This window comes from Cygnus atratus, chromosome 8 (genome assembly GCF_013377495.2).
Source record: "Cygnus atratus isolate AKBS03 ecotype Queensland, Australia chromosome 8, CAtr_DNAZoo_HiC_assembly, whole genome shotgun sequence".
NCBI lineage: Eukaryota > Metazoa > Chordata > Aves > Anseriformes > Anatidae > Cygnus > Cygnus atratus.
Genome location: NC_066369.1, coordinates 25,047,599 through 25,060,720, shown reverse-complemented (window position 1 = coordinate 25,060,720; position 13,122 = coordinate 25,047,599). Strand labels below are relative to the sequence as shown.

The window sequence follows — 13,122 nt, the reverse complement described above, 5'->3', positions numbered from 1 at the left end:
AACAGCCACCTAAAGAGAAGAGTCTGTGGACCTGATAACCCTGGTATGCCTAGTAATGAGGAGTCATGGAAATAACATAATGGTGTTTGTGCTGAACAACGTTCTGGCTTTTAGGAGGTTCTGGTTTGGATGAGCAGCTAGGTAAAAGCCTGATCCTATAATCTTTTCTCTATAGAGTGGTGATAGTGAATGGCAGTGCAAAGCACATTATAAGTTTAAAATATGGTATGTACCAGTCTTACCAGTCTCCCTAAGAGTCCACTGACCTAAGAGGAGGTGATTGTTGCAGGTGGGATTTTAGCAGTAGGGCCCTCTAATGGTTCCAGCTGGATTTGCTTTGAAACATCAGAGGGGTATTGGATTCTTCTATGGACTGTAGTTTATGTATAAATGTTATCAGCAATGTGTTCTTAGCCTTGATATATAATTTAGAATAGTATTTAATTAAAATTGTTCCCAAATGGGGCAGATTATTGTAACTGAGAACATACGTGGCTTGGAGAGAGATTCAGTGGAGGCAAATCATAAATTTAGCAATGTCCTATATATTAAATATTTTGTGAAAGATTGGAGCTATGGGAACAAATACTCTAAGCAAATGAGTAAAATTCCTTGTGTTGTTTGGGGGGAGGAGATATTGTTTGGCCTGAATCCAAGGAAGTGCTTAAAAGCGTGTTAAACTTTAATGAGGTGAATAGTCTCATCTCTGTGGTGCAGAACATCTAGGCTTAATTTTAGGTGCATGCTTAACTTCTTTGCCAAATTGGGGCCTGAAAAAGAGTTATGCTTTTGCATTTGAGAAGCAGGAATAATATCACATGACTTCTATATTTAATCACAACTACTGAAGGCAGCTGGGATTTTGAATACAGAACACTTAAAGCAAACTGTTCTTGATCAATCCATAGAGAAATACTCAGAGGGAGAAAAAATATATACAGTAAATTTGAATAATGAACAATTTTGAGGAAATTGCAATCTGCTTGCAGACATTTGGAGAGCAGAAAGGAAGCTAAATTTGTTGAGTAAGTTACTTGCTGTGATCTATTCTCTTGGCTCTAATTAGAGGGAAGTGAGCAGTGAGGGAACCCAGAAAATGAGACTGCTGTGGACTGAAGTGCCCAAAGAGAAGACTGTAACTTGGAAGGCTTTTTTAAGTGGATTATTTGTCCCCAAGTATTCTTTAAATAGGAAAAAAAATGGTGCTTTGAAATGTTCATTTGAAAGGAATGCTAACTGTATAAACAAACAGAACTGATTCTTGACAAATTGAACAGAAAATATTTGTATTTTCTTTGGAATTTAAGATCTTACTATAAGAGATCGCTGTAAGAGTTACTGTATCAGTTAACAGCTGACAACTCTTTATTTTAATTGATTTTTTTTAATGTTAAGGTTTATTACTACATCACCTAAGTATTTTCAATGGCTACTTCAGCTCAGCCTTGCTCATTAATAGAATGTAATTCACAATACAGCAAATCATTTTCTCTTGTCTTTGCACACATTACGTGTTGAAGGCTGCTGTGTGGAAAAACTAAAATCTAAATACTGCTATTGTTTCTTCTAAACAAAGTTTGCTGCCATTAAACACAGGCTCACACCTGGAAATTATTAAATTCAAATACTTCTCTGATCAGGCTGCCCTTTACCTGCTAAGAGGTCTGCAGCCATAGTCACAGAGAGCAGAAAAACTGGCTCCTTGGTGTCCTCCTACTCCAAGCTTAAGGTGTATTGCTTTGGCCTAATCTTCTTCCAACACAAAATGCAGCACAGCAGTGCACGCGTATATAAAGACATGACCAACCGATGGAGAGAGTAAGTGGAGCCTCTTCTTGCTTGCCACCTGTGCAGCCTCCTCCAAGGTGGCTCTTAAACACTTTTGGTCATTTCACACTAGGGGGTAGAGTCAGGGCCAGCTACTCCACAACATTGATGAGCTCATGTTCCCAAGTTAAAGTGGATGTTTATATACACTTAAAGTATATGCCATGGGTAGGCTGACTGCTTTTTAATTGTTTTGGTATTTTCTTTTAATGTAACTTCCATTCCAAATTTCCAGAGCTTATTGTACTTATTTTTTTGATTACTGCATCACCACTCTGAATTCTCTTATGGAAGACCCCCTATACACAATTAGAGATGACTGCAATGCCTGTGTCTTAATACTACAGCTAGGTAAAAAATACAAATGAAATAGTTTTTCCACAATGCATGCATAAAAGGAAAAAGAAGTCTGAAATTACTAGGGTTACTTCAGATTCTGACAAACAAAATGATTAGGTTTTAGTCCAATAGTTTTGTTATTCAGCTCCAATAGAAGGAATGGTGCCTGTTGTAGCTTGAACAGTCTTGGCAAATGTCAAGACCTCATTCCTTCCTATTTCCTCTCTCTACCAATGACATTCTTGTTCGTGCCACTCAGATCCATGTTTTTTCCCCTTGATTTCATTCATTGTATTGTAGCCTTGCAGGATTGTTCTCAAGTTAGAACAGCTTGTTGAAAGGTGTTTATAATAACAATTACACCTACTCCAATCACTGAAGCTTAATCTTTATCTTAATCAAAAAAAAAAAAAAAAAGAAAAAATATACATCACAAACTATTCCAAAGTTCTGCTTGAGTTATTTTTCAATTACAGCAGGTGAAGCAGAACGAAATTGTTACAGCCATTTATTGATTGTGTTACTATCCATTAAGGTACAACAGAAGAAGTCCATCATATTGTGTAACAACTTAACTATTTAAAATAACAAAGGCTTCCTATTGTTTCCCTTTTTGCCATCATCCTCACGAATACATTCTACTTCTGTGCTGGAAATCAAGTTCAGGAATCATAATGAAGAAATTTTCTATTTAAGTTGACGTTATTTCTTCCCCTAGCTATGGAAATTATTCAGCTTTTTTGTTGAAAAATAACTGAAGCAGAACAAAGGTAATGAAATATATTAATTATATTAATGATGTTTTAGTGAAACTGGCTGCTTCCTAAAGAGGGTGCATATATAACTATAAGAGATTCTAACAATGGGTAGACAATTAACAGATAATACTGTCACAGTAGTAATTTTAGCTGCCATGAACTGTTCAGCCATATGACTGACAAACCTTCTGAAGTTCTGTGGTGTAGAGCAAGGTTTACCGAGTCTTCTAGGGTGGGAGGATGCTCTTTGTTGGGAGGAAGCCAGTAGGGTTGTGTGATGTGATGAGATGGCAGCATTTAGATGTTGGTAGCAGCATGCGGGAGGAGTGCTCTCAATCCTGGAGCTTGTAGGTGTTCCTAATGACTGGATACCAGTACCCAGAAGTAATAACAATGATGCATCATTACAACTGAAGTGCAGCGGTTGTTGTCTGTTCTGCCCTGAGTCTGATGAAGGTCTTGAGCAGGCTGCTAAAACTTCCATGTAAATTTTGTGTGTGCGTGTATACATGTGTGTGGTTAATAAGCATTCTGACATCTTGTTGGCAACCAAAAGGGAAAGACTTTCTGGCCTTGTGTGGGACTGTGGTAAAAACAGGTCCCCCAGAGAGCGGAGGTTTCCCCAGGTGACAAGGAGAGGTCCTGCCCAGCAGTGCTGGCCCCCGCTGCTTGGGGGAGGCAGGAGAGTAGGGATGTGCACAGTGTTACTTCTTGCAGGTGTTGGGAAGTCTTGCTGCATAGGATCAAACCCCAATATGTCAGGCCTGTGTTGTATTCAGTTTGTTTCATGTTTATTTTCCGGAGTTCTTTCACCCACACACCAACTTAAAATTCCTACTGCACAAACAAAACAACAAAAAAATGAACTTAAGAAAATGAAAATGACATAGGATCCCTATTCTACTTCCACAAATGCTAGTAAAGAAATTATTAGGACAGGAACAAGAGTCTCTGTGGTATTGACCATGCCTTAACTTTGTTGCTGCCTCTCTTCCCACTTTCAGTGTTCAGACCCTTCTTCCCTAGCACTGAAAAACTTGTGGTGTTGTGGCAACTGTTAACAGAAAATAACCATTGCCTGTTGCTGTAACCACAACTTCTCTACACAAACCTATTCACTATGCATCAGCTTCAAGTTTCTTTTAACTACCTTGAAGTAAATTAGATTTTCTATTGCAAATGTCCATTTAAAGACAAAGCGAGGATGGCATTCAGACTAGAGCATGGCTTTGTAGTACAGTTATTTAGATCTTCAAATCCCTAATGATCATTTTTGGTTTTGTAATCACTGGAAAGTTTTGCCAATTCCTGCATTCTGCTCTGCTGTCATTGTGCGTTTGTGCGCTTGCAGCTCTCAGATGTCTTTTATTTGACTGGTACAGTAAATACCTGTCAAACTCCTAGAGTTCTTTCATCAAAGAACCCCTTGATCTCCATAATTGATGCTGAAATGCTTGGTACAAATACCAGTTGTGTGTGTCAATGTTCTTTAGGATCGGCTTGAGAAGTATTTTTGCAGGGGAATGCCTCCTGCATTCGTGCAGTTTGGCTGAGGATGCACTGAACAAGTGTTAGTGCCCACAGGGACTGGGAAAACAGATTCCCAACACACTGTGCTTTCAGGAGCTGTGGCTCTTTCTGAGCCTACAAAGAGGCTGAACGTAAATATAAAACATCCTAAAACATTAATGTGCATACATATATATGTATATAAGAAATACAAAGGAGTTTCATGTAATATAAATAATTTCATATATATTTTATATATATACTGTGTTAGGCAAAATGGCACCTATGTGACCACCATGGAGCCCAGTTTGGGTCTCATATTAGTGCAGTTTCACTGCACAAGCAGTGCTGATTTCCTGGGTGATGAAATAAAAGGTCACAGATATCTGTTGGTTCAGTGAAACAAAGTTACCAAGCGAGCGTGTTGTGTGATTGCCCATCAGGGGTTAATTTTTTTCTCAAAGCACATTTGAAAGCACATTTGGGACTGTGTTCAGGCAGCATACAAAATCAAGGCTGCGAATCAAAGAAAGCAGGCTATCTCTTCCCACAGATCTTGCAGCAAAATTTAGGAGCTGAACGATGCAACATGTGCATAAAAGCTTGATAATGTTTTTAAAACATATCACTTGAAATATGTTAACGCATATGTTCCTTCATTTAGAACTCTTTCAAAATACATAATTTGGCCCTTTAGCTTCATACCCAACTCATTATGGCTCATATGCATACAGAAACCTTTCAGAAGTTTTCGTATGGTCTCTCCCCAACACCAGAGTGACCTTTCTTTCCTGTGTAAGCCTTGCAAAGTCCCCGCTCTTCCTTTACAACTCTCCCTCCAGCTCTTTCAGTGTCATTTCCAGTCTGGTGGCAATTTATCCCACCAGCATTTGTAAGGGTGGCAGCTAGCTACAGTCTTCCCAAGGCAGGACTCAGCTTGCTCTCATTTCCAAAGTTTAAAGGTTTCCCATGGTTCAAATTTGCCCGATAGTCTGTTTGTGAATTATTTACTTTTTTAACATCAGGGTGGGTATTTTTATTATTTGTATCAAGGCTGGATGAACAGGATAATAGAACCTCCACTGTTACAGAATTTTTGGTCAAATTGGCAAATCAAAGTTCCATGTGAGTTTTAGTAAAAGTTTGAAATTCAGGTGAGAGTATACACACTGATGCACGCAAGCTGTATATGAAACCCAATCTAATTTCTCAGTCCCAGTAAGATAACGAGAAAGTGAGAAGAATGGTGTTTTCAGTAGGTATTTTTGTTTGAATACTGGGGGAGAAGCAGATATATCACTGCTCAGACATTCCTCAGGTAAGGCAAGGTAACTCTTTTCATGCCATATTTTCAGTTAAATAAAATATGACCTTTACACGGTGCTGTAAATTGGCCTTGAGCACACCTCTAGGTGGAATTACCTTCGCTTCCCAAGTATCGCATGCTGCAAGCTTCCACTGAGCTGTCTGTGCATGCATACATATTACAATGCTGATTTTGTAAAGTCTCCAGTTACTCAGATGTATGGTTTAATCAAATCAGGCTCTTTCCTGATTTCTGAATTTTATATAATTTTGCTCTCAGTAGTTCCCTTTCAAGGTCAAAAGTAATCTCAGTGCTTCTAGGAATATTCTACTTGCAGAACTTTTTGATGCTATTATGGTTCGTGATTTTTCTTACCAGCTACCGGGTGACAAGATGCTACTGAAGAATACCTGCAGGAAGCAGTGTTCTTGATCTGTCTCATCTGGTGTAAAGTGAGGTTGTAAAAACTTCTGTTTTAATTATCACTATTAGATGACTTCCCTGTGTACTAGGGTCATGAAGCCTGAGTCGTGAAATTTCAAAATACCAGGTGCTGATTGGGGTGAGAGAAACTAAGATGCTCACTTAGTCTTGCACATCTGAGAGTGCCTATCGATGTGACCTAGTATGAAATGTGAGAATTCAGGGAAGAAAGAACAAAAATGTTACCACAGTTTTTTCTGCTAAAGTCTAGCATTGAAAAGTTGAAAATAGGCTTGAAACAGGAAAGAAGTTTCCACATAAAATCTTTTTTGTGGTTACCAATCTGTTATCAGTTTGAACCTTACTAGTTTAGCCTTTTATTTTGTTTCCAAATCAACAATATTGATCTTTTTTAAAACTTATTTACAATATTTCCCCACCTTCCTTTCTTGTTCACCATCTTTGCTTGCTGCATACCTAATCAGACTGTGAACAAAACAGAAAATACAAATAAATATTTCAGTGTGAACTACAGATCCATTTCTAATGCCTGGTAGATTTGCCATGTTTTAGAAGTAAAAGTTTTATATTTGATTATATTATGATGGTGTAGTAAGCACTACAGCATATTCTTCATTTCCCCCGCAACATATGGGGCTTTCTGTTTATTGTCTTTCACTAATTTTCAGTATTTTCCTTTGAGCTTTTGACAGCAAAGGCGTACACTTCCCTCTGTGGTTTGCATTTCTTCAGAAAAACACTAGGTGAATTTGAGTAATTTCCTCTTGCAAGCATGTATTTTGTTTGAGAGTTTAGGTGAATTATATTCTGCTGATTAGTGAAGCAAGTGCTGTGCTCCATCTGCTAGAGAATGGGAATGGGATATTTATAACGTGATGGATGTCACTGCTGGGTGGGTTTGCAGTGCTTCAATATGACTAAGCGGTTCACTAGGGCTGTAGGATGCTTTGTATGGTTTGTTTTAAAGAGGACACACTGACTTGGGGATAGGGAGCATTACTGCAGAATTATGCCTTTGTGCAAGAACTAAACTGAAGTGTTCAGCATCAGGGACAAAGCCAAGGCATACCACCCTTTTAAAAATTAATTCAGGAAAACAAATGCGCAGAAACTAGGATTGATGTACGTGGAATTTGATTTCTCAGTTATACATGAATATCCAATGCTAGATTTTTCCCCTCAGAGCAATTAGAGAAGGTCAAGATGTCAGGTCAGTGAAATTTCTCTTCTGCACTTGTTGCGCTGCAGTACCTAACAGGATGCTTCTCTTGTCCTAGTTTGCTCAGAATTACCCCCCTGCATTTTTAGAATTGTTCTAAAACGTACACCTTTGCTCATCACAAGAACTGTGATTGAGAACTAGTGAGTGCATCCATGTGTTTCAATATTCAGGATGAACACTACTGTTCATTTCTTATGTACTTTTCCTTACACTATGAGCAGTGACTATTTTTCAGCTTACAGAGATGACAATTAAAATAAACCAAGAAGTTTCAAAAAGACCCCCAAACCAGGAAAACTCCAGCAGAACTATGCAAGGATGTCTTAGTACTGAACCCTGACGAAATCTGTTGCTCTTTAAAAGTCAAAGGGATGTATTCTGCTCTTTAGTAAAGCACTTATTTTTCTTAAGGTCGTACAAAACAAAACCCATTATTTGAATAAATGTCAGAATAATATGTCTGTGATAAAATATAGTATTTACTCGCTCTCAGCATTTGAACTGTGACAAATCTGAAAAGGAAATCAACAGTTACTGTTCTTGTTAAATAGTCCTTTTAATATTACAAGTACATTTACATTGCTAGGCCCGTGTGTACCTTAATGATTCCTGGGAGCACTATGACTTGGCCCAAAGGGAAGCACAAACCTAATGCTTTATTTTGTGTGAATTAAAAGCAGCTAAAAGAAGTGAAGGAAAATTAAAAAGAATTAGGCAAAATAAAAATGCTACTGTAAAGCTTATATTAAACACTTCTACAGTGAATAAAGAATGTGTAGGAAAAATGAACCACTGATTCATTTACGTGAATGCTGCTTACTGCAGTCTCCTGGCTGGTGAGTGAGGCACAGAGGTATCTGGATTCAGAGCTCAAACAGGTTTGGTCCCCATTGTCAACCAGAAAGGTGTCACATGGGATGGTCAGCTCTGCAAACAGGATTCCATGTGCCACACCTCACAATGATCTCCCATGCAGGTGGAACAAGTTGCCCATTTAAAATGTTATGGGTAATAGATGGTGCTCTGCTGGCTTGCCTGATGCTGCATGAACGTTTTGCTTCTTTCTCCTCGTGGAAGTTAAGATCTTATAACCCAGCTAGCTCTTGCTGAGGTGGGTAGAAATGGGAATAGATTCTATACAGGTGTAATTCATAAATACAGGTGTAAATCATAAATAAAGGCACGCAACACCAGAGAACCTGATGATGACCTCCAAGCAGAATAGGTTACACTTCATTCACTCTGACCTCTTAAAAGGTGTTTTCCTCCATCATTTATTTCTGGAGTTTTATATTGAGGTACTTTTTAGGAAAGTATTTGTAAGAAGTTATCTGCATTAATAGTCTGTGGGTAGTGTTTTGTGCTCAGATCAAGGACAGGCAAGAATTTGATGGACAGGTGTGCATGGGGTCTAAATGACCAGGAAGGCGGTTGACCTCCCCGATAAGAGCAGCATATAGGACACTTTTGGTGGGAGCCAAATGTCCTAGTTTGATTTTAGTGTTAAGGAACTTCATTGAGAAGTTAGGTGTCACCTAATAACCAGGAGAGGCTTTTTTATTTTGATAGAAGTGTGAGAGAATAAGCTAGGAGGAGTCAGTAAGTAGGACAAAACTGAGGCAGAGAATGTTGATGTTGGAGGGTTTGTGGCACTGAAGACAGACAGTTGCTTTCCTGGTAGTTACTAGGAGAGAGAGAGAGAGAGGAATTTAAAAAAACAAAAACAAAACAAAAAAAACCCACATAACTCCTCTGAGAAACAGAGAGAGGCTAAGGAAAAGTGAGAGAGGAAGTAGCAGAGTCTAGGGCAAATGTGTGAAAGAGAAAGCAAATGAGTAGGGGAAGAGGGATTGTAGTAGATAAAAACAAAAGATGATTCAATAAATTTCAGATAAAACAAGGAATTATGCTAAGTTTGAAATTATTTTTATTTTTTTATGATAGAAAACCAAAATGTTTCAGTTTTTGGAAACGATGTGTAGTATTGTCTTTAGGACACCTCCATATTTTGACTTTTTTTCTTATTTGTTTGTTATGACTTGGAAATGAAATACTTGCAATGCCAACATTTCAAATGCTATGGGAATCCTGGATGGTACCCAGCTTATTCAGATTTTATTGTACCGTAGATCCCACAGAAGAACTATATTGCTCTTCCAACAAATTAGTGCGTTGTTTCTGAACAAAACTTCCCTCTCCTGCTTTTGTTACTGAGTCAGGATTTTTATCCCAAGTGACCTGGTGATTCTGTACGTACCCTGCAGAAGTCTGCTGGTGATGGGGGTGACAGCTCTGAAGAGAGCTAATGTGAGGGATAACAATCTCTGAGAGTGGGCTTGGTGCTCACAGTGAAACATACACTGGGTAATATCACTGAATGCACTAGTTTTATATATTTAGGGTCATTTTCTGCTTTTACTTATGCCTTCATATCTCTTATTTTCAGGTCATTTAAATAAGAGACATGTTGTGGGACTCTATCATTTAAGCAAAATTGGTATTCTGCCATCCATGAAATTGCATGGACACCTTCAACTTATCCCGAAGTGCAAATTATGTGTATTTCTCTCCTTTAAAAAGTCAATGTGAATAAATGCTTAAAAATACGGGTCACAAAAAGCATTAAAAAGGAGATATATATATATATTCATTCCCTCCAGGCTTCATTTTCTTATTTCCAGTCTTTCTGACCCTCCTTCCAAACACATATATCAACTTGAATTGCTAACTAAATAACAGGAGTATTTGACATGCTTACCATCAACTTTTGTTTTAGTCCAGATGCTTTTATTCCTCCCATTTACTCCTGCTGGAGTAGCATCTTTCATTTAAGCTACATCTATACTTCCTAGCCTGTCTGCGGGAGCAAGCCCAGTATGACAGCTTCATGCATTCCCAGCCCATGGCTGCTATGATCATACTGCCATAGACTGTCTGTAACTTCACAGCCTGTAAACCCCAGCAGTGTCTGAAGGAGTATGTTTGACTTCTCAGCCTGATGGCTATGTGACAGTATTCTACCACGCTACAGGATGTGCACGGCCATGCCTAGGCCATCTGTGGATGCATCTGAGGATGTATCAGGATGTATCTGAGTTTACAGGAGGAAACATCTCACTATCATGCTTCTTGTCTCTCCCCAAATCCAGGTGCCTGAGTTCAAATGCACTCAGGAATATAGTGTAATTAATGGGTTTTGTAGGATCACAAAATTGTGACTGTAAATGGCTGCCTTTTTGTTAGCAGCCTTAGGTTAGCACCTAACCAGCCAAGGGGAGTGGACCTCTTCACTCTGTATTACTACCTGAAATGACATTGCACACAGCAGGGTGTCAGTCTATTTTCTCAGGTGACAAGTGATAGTATGTGAAGAAATGCTCTCAGGTTGCACCAGGGGAGGTTTAGACAATATTATGAAGAACTTCAAGGAATGGGTGGTCAGGCATTGGAACAGGCTGCCCAGGGAAATGGTGGAGTTCCCATCCCTGGAGGTGTTTCAGAGACCTGTGGACACGGCACTAAGGGACATGGTCTACTGATGGGACTTGGTAGGTCAAGCTGATGGTTTGGAATCTGTGATCTTGAAGGTATTTTCCAACCTAGAAGATTCTATGAACATGCCACAAGGTCATTTACAATTAAGAGATTCTTCAAGTCACCACCTAGTCCGATTCTCAACCCAAGACAGGGAAACCTGTACCATGCTTGAGGGATGCTCTCTGACATTGAGGGACAGAGATTTCCAGTTCTTAGTAAGAAGGAGCCATGGTATCTGGTGGTCTTAGGTCAGAAAGGTCTACTGATGTCTAAACTAAATTGACCGTGCTGAAATAAGAAATCCATTGCTTCTGCCCTCTACAGAGGACCACTACAGAGAGTAAATCATTCCATTCTTTTTTTTAAACATGCTTTTAAACATCTGAAGATCTGAAGTTTTTCTTGAGACTGAAGAAGGTTTTTTGTTCACTTTTTGTCTTTTTATTATTTTTTCCTCGAACCTTTTCTTGATACCATACAACTTCACTCCTTCCAGCCATTCGCTGTGTGTCACCTCTGTGAACTCCTTTGCTCTCCTGGACTTTTTGCAGAATACTTTTTTCGCTAGTCCAACTAAGACCTTACAAATGCTGCATACGGTGAACAGATGAAATCCCACGTTTAATATTTGCCTCATTTGTAAAGTTTGAAGCTGCTGACTTGTGTTGACTTCCTGATTTAAAATATGCCTTAGTTTTTCTTACAAAATAGCGTTCTCATATGTTGTCTTCTAGCCTGTATTTGTGCAGTTAGTTATTCCTTATGTATAACCTTGTCCTTATTGATCTGTCACCATTTTTTCATCAGGCTCTTTCTTCAATTTCTCATGCTCATTCTGAATTTTAATCCTGCCCTACAATATTTTTTGTGGTCTTTTCAGCTTGATACCAATGACAGAGTCCCTGAAAATGATGAAGGGGGAGGAACAGGATACTCAGTCTGGATAACTTATTTCCTAATTCTGTCATTTATTATGAATTGTTTGGTCTCTATGAAATGCTGTTAGTAAGCTGATGCCCGTAGTATCAGTAAGATGTATGTATGGCTATTATTTCTTAAGGTACATTGCTTATGAAATACTGAACTGTTATGAAAAATTATGAAACATTGAAGCTGAAGGTGACAAACAATGGCAAAATACCAGTATGGATAGAAATTTTGAGTTCAGCAGTCTGAGTAAACAGAGTAAGACCAGCTGTTTGCAAGCCTGGAAAGCAAAGAGAGCAGTTAGAGCCTACAGAAAGGTTAGTCCCCAACTTCAAATTTCCATTACTATTCCAAAGACAGCGAACATCTGCAATTTAATCTGAAGTTAACAGCAGCTTGGCTTCTCAGGATTAGAAGATAGTGATTCAATTAGTTAATGTGTGTGCCTACACTTAGAAATACTAGCCTAGCTTTTAAAGATGTAACACCTTCCTCTGCTTCTCCATGTAAGGTGACATGCAGGCTTGTTTCTGCCTGCAAGGTTAGGATGTGTAGTGGGATCTTCTAATAATCCCAAATGGCAGGGCCTGCCTGCTCTGTGCTGTCTAGAAAACTTTGATTTGCTCTTCTGGGCCTGCTCCAGGTCTTGAAGATGGTGCAAGTTGGATTAGATTGTAACAAGGTAGAATAAGATGAATATATAACAAGTCCTGATCCCATCCTTATGTCATTTGAACGTGCTGCAGTTGTTCCAAGCTTCCTTGCTTCACCTGCTTTTCAAACTGCTGCTCGCATCCCGTTGGCTAAAAAATAAATGAGTAAAAATACATTTCCTTACTGGTTGTGACTGAATTTATGACTATTGAGCCTCCAACTTTCAGTTATGGTCTGTCCCATATATGTAATAACACATTTTCTGCAGGTGATGAGGTTTCTGTAACTTGTGATGAACTGCAGGCAGCACATCGGTTTATTTTGTAATGCTTCTTTGTGTGTACCTGAAAATGGGTCATTTTTCTCCTGCAAGAATCACAACAGGTATCTCTGCAGGGGGACAGCCAGCAGTTGGACTGCATAGGGAAGGAGAGATGCTGCCATTAGTTTTATTCCGATTAAACTATCGCTGCAGCTGGAACATACCTACCTAGATACAGGCATTAAGCTTGCCAGGTGAAAATTGTTTAGTGGAGTAAATAAAAAAGATGATGATGATGATTACCTCTTCAACTCACATGCAGTGGGGGGAAAGGAAA

At 38.9% G+C, this 13,122-nt stretch overlaps 2 protein-coding genes across 2 annotated transcripts in view; both read left to right on the top strand.

Moving 5' to 3' along the window:
- The window catches only part of AGBL4 (AGBL carboxypeptidase 4), a 900,915-nt gene that overhangs the window by 501,581 nt on the left and 386,212 nt on the right, over positions 1-13,122 (top strand). The gene's annotated exons all lie outside the window — the stretch shown is intronic.
- The window catches only part of BEND5 (BEN domain containing 5), a 61,914-nt gene that overhangs the window by 422 nt on the left and 48,370 nt on the right, over positions 1-13,122 (top strand). The window lies entirely within an intron of this gene.